The sequence below is a fragment of the Leucopleurus acutus genome (genome assembly GCF_964270905.1).
Source record: "Leucopleurus acutus genome assembly, chromosome: 7".
NCBI lineage: Eukaryota > Metazoa > Chordata > Mammalia > Artiodactyla > Delphinidae > Leucopleurus > Leucopleurus acutus.
The window spans coordinates 75,391,182-75,406,286 of NC_139150.1; positions in this window are offsets into that span (position 1 = coordinate 75,391,182).

Genomic DNA, 15,105 nt, shown 5'->3' on the forward strand with positions numbered 1-15,105 from the left:
ATTCTAGCAATTTGCTAGAGCAAGCTGGGAGTAATGGAAAGAGCATGGACTTTGAAGCCCAGCCCACAGCCTGCCACTTTCTATTTGTGTGATCTTGGTCTATGACCTCTACCTTGTAGTATCTACCTTGCAGGGTGGTAGTAAAGGGTAAAGTAAACATAGAAAGTATTCCTAGTTCATAGTAGGAGTCATTAAATATAAGCTTCCTGAGGAAAAGAATGAGTCTTCCACATCTTTTAATTCCCCGTATGATAGCATCTTAGTGCACATTGAATGAAAAGTACCAAATGACTAAGTATTGCATTTTACAGTTCTTACTACACACTTTAAAGAAGTATAGAAATATATTGAGTAGGAACTAGAATACACAGAGAAAACATCCCTCACGCAAAAGTTGTTTCCACAACCACCAAGTGAGACCCTCTAAAATCACACCCATCCTTTGCAATATCAAGTCAATTCTGATATTATAAGAAATATTTAATAAATAGTCATGGTCTAATGACATCAACCCTGGATTGAATGATTTAATTCTGTGTCATTTGGCAATGCAAAGATAATGAATATTGTGAATATAAAACTCAAACAAGAGAAGAAAAAATGGTCAGATACAAAAACCCAGCCACTAAGCAATGTTTCTGTTCATTGTTGAGTCATGCAATCTCGTTTCCAAATTGTCTCAAACCCCATTCACTGCTTTCAAGTTCCTTTTGTTCCTGGGCTCCCTGGCAATCAGACAGCACTTCATCATCCATAACAATCAGGGTAGAAGTATCTCTTAATTACTCTAGTTTACCTTTAATAGTCCTTGTCTAGTACTCACTTGCCCCTAATTAGGAAGAGGCTGTTGCCTGCCCCAGAATTCTCATTACGTGGTCTTTTCTGTTCTGTCAAGAAGAGAGGAAAAATAAGGCTTCCTGTCTCAGAAATTAAAGTAGAACATTGAGATCCAACTTCTGCCTTCGAAGATAGGGTTCAAGCTCCAGCGCACAGATGAGCAGGGCATGTGCAGGGCAAATAAGGCATTGGATTCTAATCAGTAAGCATGAATGGAAGGGTCTCTGCCTCTCTCTTTGGGTTTCAGCCTTGCCTGTAGGGAAAAGAGAACTTTCATCCCACTTCATCCCCTTAGTGGCCCGTTCAGTGGGGAGAAATGGTGAACCTGGTGGTTGGGAGGAAGGCTTCGTTATTTCCTCGGTAACTTTAACCAGTGAGTGGGGTCACATCCTATTTCTCACCCACCCTTGATCTAGCTTCCCTGCCTGTGACCTGGTGGCTGGAAGAAGATGGCTCAACCTTCAGAATCTGCTCTGAAGGGCCAGCATTTTAAAGTCAAGCCTTCTTTGGTCCTGTTTCTTAGTCTATTCAGGCTACTAAAACAAAATGCCATAGACTGGGTGGCTTATAAACAGAAATTACTTCTCACAGTTCTGGAGGCTAGGAAGTCCAGGATCAGGGCACTGGCAGATTCAGTGGTTGATGATGGGCCGTTTCCTCATAGACATCTTTTCTCTGTGTCTTCACATGGCAGAAAGGGACAAGGAAGCTTTCCCAGGCCTCTTTTATAAGGGCACTAATCCCATTCATAAGGGCTCTGCCCTTGTGACCTAATCACCTCCCAAAGGCCCCACCTCCCAATGCCATCACCTTGGGGGTTAGAATTCAACAAACGAATTGTGTTTGGGGGGACACAAACATTCAATCTATAGCATCTTGGGCTATATCTCTTCTCCAATCTGGCTTTTATCAGAGCCCTGTATTGTACAGCAAACTGGCCCCATCATGATGTGAAGTAGATATTGTTTCCCATCGGCTATTATTCCTTATGTGTATGTGTCTTTGCTCGTCTGGAAAAGTACTCTGAAGGAAAAGAATGGGGGAGGGAGAGGATTCAGGTATCAAAAGTTCACCCACACTGAATGGATTCTGTCAGACTTGCTCACACTGCTGTCTTCCCCCAACTCAGGGAAGGGCCAGTCCAACCTTTCAGTTGCTTAAGGCCCCGTGGAATCTTCTTTGACTTTTCTCCTTTTCTATTCCACCTCTACTCTATCAGAAAAACTCATCGGTTTTATCTTCAAAAGATATCCAGGGGCTTCCCTGGTGGCGCAGTGATTAAGAATCCGCCTGCCAAATGCAGGGGGCACGTATTCAAGCCCTGGTCCGGGAAGATCCCACATGCCGCGGAGCAGCTAAGCCGGTGCACCACAACTACTGAAGCCCACGTGCCACGTGCTCTGCAACAAGAGAAGCCAACGCAGTGAGAAGCCCACGCACCACGCACCGCAATGAAGAGTATCCCCTACTCTTAGTTGCTGCGCTCGCCACGTGCAGCAACTAAGACCCAGCACAGCCAAAAATAAATAAATAATTAAAAAGGAAAAAAAAAAGATATCCAGAAGCAGACCTCCGTCCACCACCTCCACAGTTACCATCCTGGTCCAGCCACAAATACCTGCAGCCTGGAATACTGCAATAGCTTCCTACCTGGTCCCCGTGCTTCCTCCCTGCCCTGCGTTTGTTTTATTCTCAATACAGCCGCCAGTGTAATTCCCTTAAAATGTATGTTTCCTTTCGTCACTCTGCTACTCAAAATCCTCCTGGGCCTTCCTTTCTTACTCAGAGTAAAAGCAGCACAAAGAAGTACCCCTTTATCTCTGACTTTGTCTCCCATTACCTTCCCCATCACAAATTCCGCTCCATCCACACTGCCCTCTTTGGTTCCCACCAATGCCAGGTAAGCTCCTACCTTTATACTTGCTGTGCCTTCTGCCAGGAACACTCTTCACTCGGATACTTCAAGGCTTACTACCTCACTTCCTTCAGGTCTTGGTCAGAAGTCACCAGAGGGTCCCCCTTTCTGCTCTATTTAAAATTACAGTCAACTGCCACCCTCAACACTCCCTCTCCACATTCCCCGCTCCAATTTTCTCCATAGAATTTATCGCCATGCGATATACAATATATACACTGCCTGTTTTCATTTTCTACGGCTGCTGTAACTAATTACCACAAACTTGGTGGCTTAAAATAATACAAATTTATCTTACAGTTCTGGAACTTAGAAGTCCAAACTTAGGTCTCATTGGGCTAAAATCAGGGCTGCAATCCTCTTTTAAATCTATAGGGGAAAATCAGTTTCCTTGTTTTTACTAGCTTCTAGAGGCCACCCGCATTCCTTGTCTCATAGCCCCTCTTCTCCTTCTTCAAAACCAGCACAGGCAGGTCAAATCCTTCTCATATTGCATCACTCTTGTATTTCTGCTTCCTTTCTTCTACTTATGGGGAAATGACACTGAACCCATCCAGATAACCCAGGATTATCTTCTTATGTTAAAGTCAGCTGATTAGCAATGTTAATTCCACCTGCAACTTAATTCCCCTTTGTAGCTTAACATATTCACAGGTTAGGGAGATAAGGCAGTGGACATCTATGACAGCAATTATTCCCTCTATACACTGCCTTACTCTTTCCAGCAGAATATAAACTCCCTGAGACAAAGGTTTTTATTCTGTTTGGTTTATTGCTCTATCCCTAGACCAGCTCAATAAAAGTATAGAGAATGTATAGATACTTGCTATGGACTGAATTGTTGTCACCCACTCTGTGCCCATCTCCATCCCCCCCACAACCTACCGCCCAATTCATATGTTGAAGGCCTAATCCTCAGTGTGATGGTATTTGAAGATGTGGTCTTTGGGAGATAATTAGTGTTAGATGAGCCCTCATAGTGAGATTAGTGGCTTACATGAAGAAAAAAGAAAAGACAGAGATTGCTGTCTCTCTGCCATGTGAGGACATCAGTGAGTAGGGGCCATCTGCAGGACAAGAAGAGATTCCTCACCAGGAATCAAATTGTCTGGCACTGTAATCTTTGACTTCTCCACCTACAGAACTGTGAGAAGTAAACGTCTATTCTTTAAGTCATTCAGTGGTATGGTATTTTGTTGCAAGAGCCTGAACAGACTAATACAGCACTCAATAAATATATATTGAAATAATTAATGAAACTACCTCACTGTAGGCATTGCAAATACTTAATATCTATTAAGCACCTACAATATGCCAGGTACTTGCTAAACACTTTACATGGAATATCTCATTTCATACTCAGAAGATCCCTAGGTAGTAGGTACAGGTGAGGAAATTATAGACTAGAAAAGTTTGAATTAACTTGCCCAAGGTCATGCAGCTAGTACATCATGTAGGCAGGTTTTAGACTGGGCAGTGTGACTGAAGCCCATGGCCATAACCCTCACACTTTCTCGCCACTATCACATGGCAATGGGCAACCCCGGCTCTTGCCCTCGAGATGCTTACAGTCTAGTAAAAGTGACAAGAGAAACACAAATAGCAATAGCACTAATTGGAGCATAGAGATGGGACAGATTCATTCTGGGTGGAGCTGATGGTAGGGAGCTTCAGGGAGGACGTAGCATTTGAGCTGCACTTAAGACGGTGGACCTTGCTGCAGTCAGATGGAAAGGCTGTTTCAGCTAGAGGGAGCCACAGCAGTAAGGACACAAGAAGGGAGAAAATGCTAGGTGTGCTCTGGAAACCAAGATACAGCTAGTTTTCATGCAGTTAGAGGATAAGGGCTGGGATTCCGAAAGCTAGGCTAGAGAGCAAAGGGATTTAATGATTTCTGTTAACAGTTTTTAATGGAGAAAAATCAACTCAAGGAGCTTCCAAAGTAATGTCTGAAGCTGTAACTCAAAAGGCAACAAGTAGAAGAGAAAAATCAACTTTTCTTGTTGAGTATAATGTTTTCATTAGACTGTTAACTCTGTCTGCTGCCTTATAAAAGGGCAATCATGGACCTATAAATCTGAGTCCAGGGCATAGACTCAAATATCTGAGACTCAAAAGGTTCTAAAAGAGGGCAAAAATGGATAATGAGAGCAACCGTCCATTCCCGACCTTCGGACAAGTATGGTTTTCACCACTTCCGTTTCACAGATAAAGTAACTAAGGCTGGAAGGATTAAGTGACTCACCCAAGATTACACAACTAGTAAAACTGGGACATTGATTCTGTGTCTCATGACCATTAGTGTTCTGTCTGTCTTGATACCTAAGTGGAAAAGGCCACAAGGGTGCATTTGTCCCAGATGACGTTGTCAGCGTTTCAGCTGTTTCAGATAATCCTCTCCAGGTTCCTATGGGACAAGACTGAGGAATTTGGATGGGACCACTCATGAATCTCACTTCCAAGCTTTTCTTGGGAAAAGAGAGAAGCCAGGATCATCTGAAGGATGAATTATAGAGAGACAAGGTGCATGGTAATTAAGAGAATAGTCTTCAGAGTCTGAAAGATCCATGTTAGCTCTGTCTAATCTCTCTGAGTCAGCTACTTCATTTTGTAACACGGGGTAAGTAATATAAGTAATCGTATGGACTCAGTGAAGGGTTGCATGTAACATGCTTGGCAGAGTGCCTGTCACTGTAAGTGCTGACAGATAAGTGCTCGAAAACACTACCTTCTTTTCTTTCCAGCATGTCGTTCTCACACCACCCTCATGTAGCCCCTCCCCCTTGAGGGTAAGAGATCCCAGCACCCAGCATGTGTTATATGCCACACTGAATCCAAAAGACTCACTGTCCCTTGGGATGACATCTCCTGGAATTGGGAACAAAAAGAGAATATTTCTGGTTAGGTTGATACAGGGTGAATAACATTCACATTCCTTGCTCAAGTCAGTGCAACTTATTTTTCATCATTTTCAGTTCACACTTTATACATTCTTGGGAAGAGGAAAGCCCTGCTGGTCTTCAATCACGTGTGAGAAAAGTCCCAGAAAGATTCTGTTGCCAAACCACTTCGTCACAGCTTCCTCTGAGAGGGTACCAAAAGAGCAAAGGGATATCGGGAAGGTGTCACCATAGCAACGTCGTAACAGTCAGATTGCAATAGAGTAAAAATGGAGAAAGCATGTTTGCCTAGTCATTGATGAACTTAGACCCATAATCATGTTGCTCTGCAGAGCAGTACTCAGAGTTCAAGGGCTACTCCAATTAGATCTGGTGAGAGGTAAGATTTTGTGAAAATTCTATTCATTTTGGCCGAGTCTGATTACCCAGTGTCATTGTGCCGCTAACTGCGATTATTACAGGCAGCTTACTAACAAACAGTAGATGTTCTCAGAGTCTTTCCTTTCATCCCAAGCAAAGAGAGTTTGCAAATCTAAGTGTCTACGTAACAAATCAAAAGTAAGGAGCACTTCTGGCTTACCTACTTTGATTTTGTTTTCAAAATTCTGACTAGTCACAAGGTTAGAGGAATTGTCTCAAAACTTTGTGGGATCTGTAATACTAGCATTTATGTTAATGAACGTTGGGTCCTGGAAAGAAATCTGCATGGCTCCTCCTAAGCACTGAAATAATGGTAATTCAAACAATGTATATATTGGGTTGGCCAAAAAAGTTCATTCGGATTTTTCCGTAATATCTTATGGACAAACCCAAAGGAATATTTTTGGCCAACCCAATATTTCAAGCAATTTCAAACCATGACAAGAATCCATGTTACACATGTTATCTTTATAATGACACTAGATGTCTATAGTCATTTTCGGTGAAATCCACATTAGACCAATCCCTTTTTTTTTTTTTTTTGCGGTACGCGGGCCTCTCACTGTTGTGGCTTCTCCCGTTGCGGAGCACAGGTTCCAGACGCGCAGGCTCAGTGGCCATGGCTCACGGGCCCAGCTGCTCCGCGGCATGTGGGATCTTCCCGGACCGGGGCACGAACCCGTGTCCCCTGCATCGGCAGGCGGACTCTCAACCACTGCGCCACCAGGGAAGCCCTAGACCAATCCCATTTTATAGGAGTGGGACTGAGGCATAGAAAGGTCATAGTCTGAGGACTGGAAAGAACCTATGATACTGTTCAGAGTTATATCAGTGCAGCTGAAACAAAGATGCAGTTTGGAATCATAATGGACAATTACCTGCAACTCTATATGAATAGAGTGCGTATTCTTTCCTAAGTCGTTTTAACATCAATTTTATTGAAAGGAGACTGTGATCTTTCTTTCTGTTTTTAAGATCTGTTTGTACTTTTCACAGTGACCCAGTACTCTTTCAGATCTTCCTAATAGACTGTGGGTTTGGGGTTTTTTAAATCATTTGAATCTTGAGTGAGGGACTCTTCTTCTCAGGAGATAAGCTTGACGTTTTTGCTGTGGCCTGACACAAGCCAGGTGTGGTACACTTGTGGTTGGCCTCAGCACTTTGAGTAATTGAGAGGAACTGTCTCACCATTAAACAGGTCAGCTTAGATATGATCCAAGGAGGGAGAGTTGCCAGGAACACCAGCATCTAATGTAGTCTTATCTGAGGACACCGTACGTAGTCTGGATCCCCAAAGTCAATTTAAAAGTAAGATTTGAGGACCTTTCTCAAGTGGGAAAATCAGACCGTTGTGTGCTCAGTGGATTTGGGAAGTTGTGCTTCACAGCAATTCATACAAAAGGGCATAGGAAGATAGAGAAGAGGCTGCTGTGTCATGGATGCTTCAAACTTGATCACACCCCCCCTTCCCTCTTCCAAACAGGAACATAGCAAGGGTCTCAAATAGCCTTTCTCTTGAAGGGGGGAAATCACTACAGTACCTTTGTGTTCAGTGCCTACCCACTACCATGGTTGATAAGTCAGTCATTAACTCCCAACTGCCTTGTATGGCAAACCAAGAAGCCGTCTGTGACTATTCAGCTCTCCTTGCATATCTGTACAAAGAAATGAAAGAAGTAAACTTTCTACTGTCAAACGGAAGGTGCACGGAGGAACCTCTCCCAACCAACCCCTGCCCTCCTGGCATAAAAAATCAACAAGATTTTCCTTTTTACATCATAATTAAGGCAAAACACAAAACTGAGGGCATCACTCATTCTGCCCTACGTTAGTCCCCGGATGTTTTACCTACTCAGGACCCTACTTCCTCAAGTTTCCAATTCGATATGCTACACTGTTCAATATTTAATTTCCTCCTAAGGAGCTACCTCATCATTTGGAAAGCCCCTTGGGTTGAATAATTATTTAATTTCTGAATGGCCTCCAGCCAACCTCAAATGTGATAGTGTTTCATGTCCAATTAGATGAAAGAGACTTGCCCTGGGCATTGAACAGCCCAGATGATGCTCTTCTGAGGAAGCACATCTCTCTGAAAGGTTTTCGGGAAAGTTTCATTTTAAACTGGCCCTGAGTCTTATGGTCTAATTCCCAGCAGAGTCCCTGCTGGATAATTTCCTTCCTTCTTTCTTTTATTTATTCTTTCCTTCTTCCCTCCCCCTTATCCCTCCCTCTTCCCGTCCTCCTTTCTTTCTTTCCCTTCCTTCCTGTGTTACTTTGTTCCAGAGAGGATTTATGACAGCTAGGTCACTCAGCAAGATTTCCACCCAACGTTCCAGAAGAACAAATCTCCTTTTTTATAAAATTGAATTACACTTTCATTCCCTTTCCTTGGCTTTTTGCTTTCCTGCATTCTTTTCTGTTTATCTCAGCAGATGCTAAATCAGGTTTTCACTTGAAGTGGTTCCTCACTGCTACTCAGACTGGGGGTAGAGTCCTCACCAGAAACCCAAAGGAAAGCACAAGTGAAGAGTTGGAAGGACCTTAGAGCTGGTTTGCCTCAGCGTCTAGTACAGCTCCAGAACTTTCACAGGAGACAGAGGGCAGGGGATTCACATTTATTGAGTGCCTATTATGTGCTAGGAGCTGTGTTGGGCATCTTCAATTATATTAGCTCCTCTTATCTTCACAGTGACCTTGGATGGTAGGTATGAGTCAGCTTTATACTGGCCTTTCCTCTTTCTCCTTTCAGTCAGCCTGCTCTCTCACTCCTGCTTGCAATCACCTCCCAAAGAAACTGACTGCCCTCGAGTCCTTGTCTCAGGCTCTGATTTGGGGGAGATCCAACCAAGATCCTTGGGTTCCTGGTAGACTGGAAATGAAGACCATCTTGTGGGCTGATGAGTAAGGGAGAAGGTTATCGTTGTGAGGTCTGTAAGAAAATGGGCTAAACCAGAGAGAGACCGTGAAGCAGAGTAAACAATTCCAAGCCGGAAATTCTATTACGAAAATTTCCCTTAAGTAGAGCTTTCTTTGCGAAAATCTATGCAAAGTGTTCATTCAACGTGCCTGGGAGACAATACATCAAAACATTAACTGTTTTTCTCTTCTGAGTAAATTGTCAATAGAAGTTCCCCTCACTTCTTTTTATCTCAGTCTTCACTGCACCCTGGGGAATCTCAATTCCAGTCATTGGAGATAATGACCTTTTTTTCCTTCTCCTTACACCAGGTAGAAGACACAACCATCATTCTCTACCTGGAAGGTAGCACAGCATGTTAGTTAAAATAAGTTGTGGGCAATAGAGGCAGCTCAAGTTCTAGTCAGCTGGGTGACTAACAGGTTTTGCTGCAGAAACAATCTTCCAAAGTCGGTGGCTTAAAACTGTAAGGCGAAGGTCTCGCTCATGCACCATGCTCACGTTGGGTGGATAGGAGTGGGTGGGGGACTCTGCTCCCGTGGCTCCCACTGCAGGACCAAGGCTGGGGAGCGGCCACTTTCCAGAACGTTAATGGTCACTGTGGCAGAGTGAGAAGGAGGCAAAGCTCACAGCGGTTTTCTTACCTTCCATCTGAAATCGACACACGTCTCTGGCTCAAATTTCGTTGGCCATTCGGGTGGCCATGCCTGAGTTCCACGGAAGGCGAAAGTACTATCCAACTCCTCGGTGAGAAAAAAGAGAGAGAGAGAAAAGCAGAATACTTGTGAGAAATGTCTATCACATTTGGACAATCATTTAACTTAAGTTTCAGTGTCCTTGTGGTGGACCTTGGGGATACTCTTATCTCCAAGGTCGTTGTGAGGGTTAAATGAGAAATTAGCACGTAGCCATTACTCAATAAATGAGGCTTATTTGACCACGATCCTTTGTACACCTGAAATATAGTATTAAGTTTTACTGCAAATAATAGCAAGTTCTTTAACCCTTTTCCATAAATTGCATTTTCTACTCTTTAAAAATGATTCCTGTGCCCTTTCTCTGAATTTCCCCAAGTTCTGTCTGTTCTAAGATGTGGATTGTAGCACAGTGCTCCCAGCATAGAAAGGACCTCACTACTACTAAGAAATGAGAAAGTACTTTTTTTTTCTTTGTGGAAGGGGAGCTATTCAAATATAAAATGGTGATCACTGTATTTATTATTTATAGCAAGTATTGTTCTAGAACAGAGATGAAACTCTGCATAAGTTCATTAGAACAGTATGGGTCTCATCAGGAAGAACATATTATTATGATGCTCGAAAAACTCAGGCTGGGAATGAAGTTACTATAAAAGGATGGGCTTAAAAAAAAAAAAAAAGTATGGGCTTCTTTGGCCAGTATGTTATTACCGTTTCAGTGGAACCATTATCTTGTCAACAGACACATGGTAAAACCTGCAGGGTCTTCCTCTGACTTCATGAGAGTGAGTAGCCTCTGACTTTCCCTAGGGAAGGCAGGGTCCTGAGGCACAGGCTGTACTCACGCCCCACCCCCGATCCCTCATCATTCTAGCTTTTGGTTGGGAAAGCTGGCATTTTGAGTATCTAGTCATGAGACTTTCTCATTTTCCCACCCCTCCCACCTCCCCCACCTTTTTTTTTTCACATCATGGCCATCGACTCCTACTTTTATAAAGTATTTTTTATTCTGGAAGAATTTGGACCAGGGACTCTTTCTTTTCAGCAAATGGCTTGGCTCACGTGGACTCTGGGTTTGTTTATGTTTTCAGGACCTGCTGTTGCGAAACTCTAGTTTATGTTATGTAGCTGGGTGGCTTTAACCAGAATGAATTCATTTGCTCAAGTTATTTTTAAAATGTGCTTTTTCCTTAGCATATTAGAGAAGCTCTAGTCTCCTGTTTGTGTGGGTCTAGGTCAGAAAAAAAATTCCGAGTCTATTGATGGAAGCCAGAGAAAATGTCTGGCCAAAGTGGCTCAAGGGAGGCTCTCAGCTTTGAACAGAAAAGCCTCTCCTCCCTGAATGCTGAGTTGAAACACGGAGTGGCTGGTCCCGGGGCTGAAATCCTTGATGCTTCCAGAACCGAGAAGGTCCTGCAAATGAGTCTCAAACTGCTCCTACAGGTGTGTGGGAGGGGGCTTTCAGCTGGATATCCACGTGGCAAGAGACAGCCGCTGCAGACAGGTGGAGCCCCCACCGTCCAGCAGCAGGGAGACTGCTTGAGGCGCTGGGGCTGTAGAGACACAAGGCCTCTACCTCCTCGGGCCACATGGGCTTATTCAACAGACTACCTTGGAAACATCTTTTGTGCGTGCATGGTTTTTCTTTCCTTTTTTTAAAAAATATTTATTCAAGTATAGTTGATTTACAATGTTGTGTTAATTTTTGCTGTACAGCAAGGCGATTCAGTTATATATAAATATGTACATGTTTTTTCATATTTTTTCATTATGGTTTATCACAGGATATTGAATACAGTTCCCCGTGCTATACAGTAGGACCTCGTTGTTTATCCATCCTGTATATAAGAGTTTGCATCTGCTAACCCCAAACTCCCAATCCATCCCTTCCCCTTGGTAACCACAAGTCTGTTCTCTGTATCTGTTTCTCTTTCACAGATCAGTTCATTTGTGTCATATTTTAGATTCCACATATAAGTGATATCATATGGTATTTGTCTCTTTCTAACTTACTTAATATGATAATCTCTAGGTCCGTCCATGTTTCTGCAAATGGTATTTTCATTCTTACTTATGGCTGAGTAATATTCATATATTTGTGTGTGTATATATATATATATACCTCATCTTCTTTATCCATTCATCTTTCGATGGATGGTTAAGTTGTTTCCATGTCTTGGGGCTATTGTGAATAGTGCTGCCATGAACATACGGGTGCATGTATCTTTTTGAGTTATAGTATTGCCCAGATATATGGCCAGGAGACGAATTGCTGGATCATGTGGCAACTCTACTTTTAGTTTTTTGAGGAACCTCCATACTGTTTTCCATAGTGGCTGCACCAATTTACATTCCCACCAACAGTGTAGGAGAGTTCCATTTTCCTCCACACTCTTTCCGGAATTTGTTATTTGTAGACTTTTTAAAGATGGCCATTCTGGGGACTTCCCTGGTGGTCTAGTGGGTAAGACTCTGCACTCCCAGTGCAGGGGGCGCAGGTTCATTCCCTGGTCGGGGAACTAGATCCCACATGCATGCCACAACTAAGTCCGCATGCTGCAACTAAGAACCGGCAGAGCCTAAATAATAAATTAAAGAAAGAAAAGAAAGAAAAGAAAAAGATGGCCATTCTGACAGGTGTGAGGTAGTACACACATTGTAGCTTTGATTCCTTGCAAACATTTTATTTCACAACTGGTTTTTACATATAACTCTTTAGGACATAGATTCCTACCTTTGAGGGGAATCAGAAACCCCTCTGAGAATCTGATGAAGGCTATGACCCCACCACCCAGAAAAATATACATATGTACAAACTTTTGCTTAAAATGTCAGTGGTACCATTGGGATAACACTCAAGAACTGCCAAGAGGGGTCCATAAATCCTATTGCTTCAGAATTTGGAGAAACTTCAAAACTGAGACTAACGGTATGTGGATACCATTCATTCTTTCAGAACCTGCTGAGTTCCTGTTTCATGGCTGGTACTATGCTGGAAGCTGGGGACACAAGGATATATAAGACAAGGACCCAACCTCGTGTGTGAAGCTCACAGTCTAATGGAGACAAACAAACCCATGATAATGGTGATAATAATGAGTTAAGTGTTATGCTAGGCCCATAGGCATAGAGACCTACAAGAGCCCTGAACGGAGGGTAACTAATTCAACATATACTTAATAAACGTATTAAGTGCCAGACAATTAGGTGTAACCTAGTGCACAGACATGGTCCTAGCCTCAAGGAGCTTAAAGTCTGGAGGCTCTAAATCCAAACTTGAGGGAAGGGACTGGAAGAACAGGACACCAGACACAGGTAAATCCTGATGGACAAGTAAGTCCATCCAGGTGAAGGGCGTGAGTATTCCCGGCAGCGAGAGCAGTGATGAGAGTAAGGTGGGTGGGGAAGTACAAACCTCATCAGGGCCCCTGAGTGAGGGGATGCGCTGCGAGAGAGAAGGGTGGAGAGGTTTGCTGTGGTCAGATCCCAAAGGCCCTTGTGCTTCACCCAAGGATGGCAGGCCTTCTATTGTGTCAAAGCTTGTCACGGAGGATTTTTTTTTTTTTTTTTTTTTTTTTGCGGCACGCGGGCCTCTCACTGCTGTGGCCCCTCCCGTTGCGGAGCACAGGCTCCGGATGCACAGGCTCAGCGGCCATGGCTCACGGGCCCAGCCACTCCGCGGCACGTGGGATCTTCCCGGACCGGGGCACGAACCCGTGTCCCCTGCATCGGCAGGCGGACTCCCAACCACTGCGCCACCAGGGAAGCCCACGGAGGGTTTTTTAAAGCAAACGAGTGGGGCCAAAGAGGAGATGATATTAGAAAGATCACTCTGCCTTCTGTGGAGAAAACGGATTGGGGCGGGGTAAGGGCATGGAAAGGAGGGCGGTTAATGGGTGAAAAGATCAGAAGTGGGGAGCTGTTGATTTAACGTGGATGAGAAATAACGGCAGTGGAACTAGAGCGGAGAGATTTGAAACACAGGGTGAAGCGTCCAGATAGTACGTTTCATGGCCTAGAATGACCTTCTCCGTGGGCGACACTCTACTCTGTGCGATCAGGCAGTGATGGGTTCACAGTAATAAAATAACCTGGCTACTAAGGTGGTATCACCTAGAATCACAGCTGTAGAATTGTTGTGGTTTAAGAATCAGATATGGGAACTTTATATTCAGTTGCTTAATGATGCTGATAATGACACGGATACCACTGACAACAGCTGCAACTAGATTTTATTGTTCACTTGCTCTGTGCCCGTTACCCTTTCAGGCGTTCTGCATGTATCAACCCACTTATTTTTTCAAACAATCCTGTGATGTAGGTTCTTTTATTCCTGTGGAATAGAGGAGGGCATTGAGGTAGCACGGAAACGTTCAATACCTTGCCCAAGGTCACACAGCCAAGAAGTGGAAAAACAGGGATTTGAGCCTTGAGGTCTGGTTCCAGGACTCACGCTCCTATCAGCTCTACTCTCTGCCTATAATGATAGCTATAGTGTCTTTTCCCATAAAAATCAGTATGAGCATTAAAAAGGAGTTTTTCAATTTGCTCTGAACACTGTAATCACAAAAAAAGGTTTCCATGCCACTCATGTCCTCTAGAAGTGTAGTAGAAGAGGTACATGAAGCAAAACGCTGGGTGTGAACGTTTTTGCAGATTCAGGTTCCAAAGAACAGAAAAGGAGAAAAAACAAACAATGGTGTTTTTAAACAATGAATGCTGTTTTCCTTTAGCCACAAGGGAGTTTTAAAACTTGACAAATCCATTCAGCTTTCAAAGCATTCCACATTCCCCACCCACAAGCAAATGCCAGAAGGTGCCAGTTTGAGCCAACTCTGAGCTCAGGAATGATTTTCTAAATACTGGATCAGATTTCTTGAATGTCCACGTTCCACAAATGGATACTTACCACTGTCTTAATGGGTCTGATGAAAACTGCTTAGCAATTTATCAAGCTATTCATTTAAAAAGAACATTTCAGCAAGAGATGAGATAGTGAGACACAAATGCAGAAACAAAATGACAAGGTCTTACTACTTTGAAGGGACTGAAAATCACCGCCTTAAGATCTTTGAAATTTTAGAGCTGGGTCGTGCATAGGCTGAGTTTTAATGGACTCTCTGGGGGAAAAAAGCTTCTGATTACAAAAAGAAAGTAATTTCCTTATTTTGCAAGAACTAATTGTTTTTGGAGAGGACAAAGAAAATAATATTTAATAAACTCAATATATTCATTGAAGTAACTTTTTTAGAAGCACGCCCTGTGCCCAATACCATGCTAGACACTGAGATACAAAAATGAAGACATGTATCTTGTTGTCTAGCCTAGTGGTGGAGAAAGAGAAGCAAAGAAATGGTATAATAGACGCAACAAAAGAATGTACTAAGAAGTTAGAAGTAAGACAGTGAAAAGTGAGGT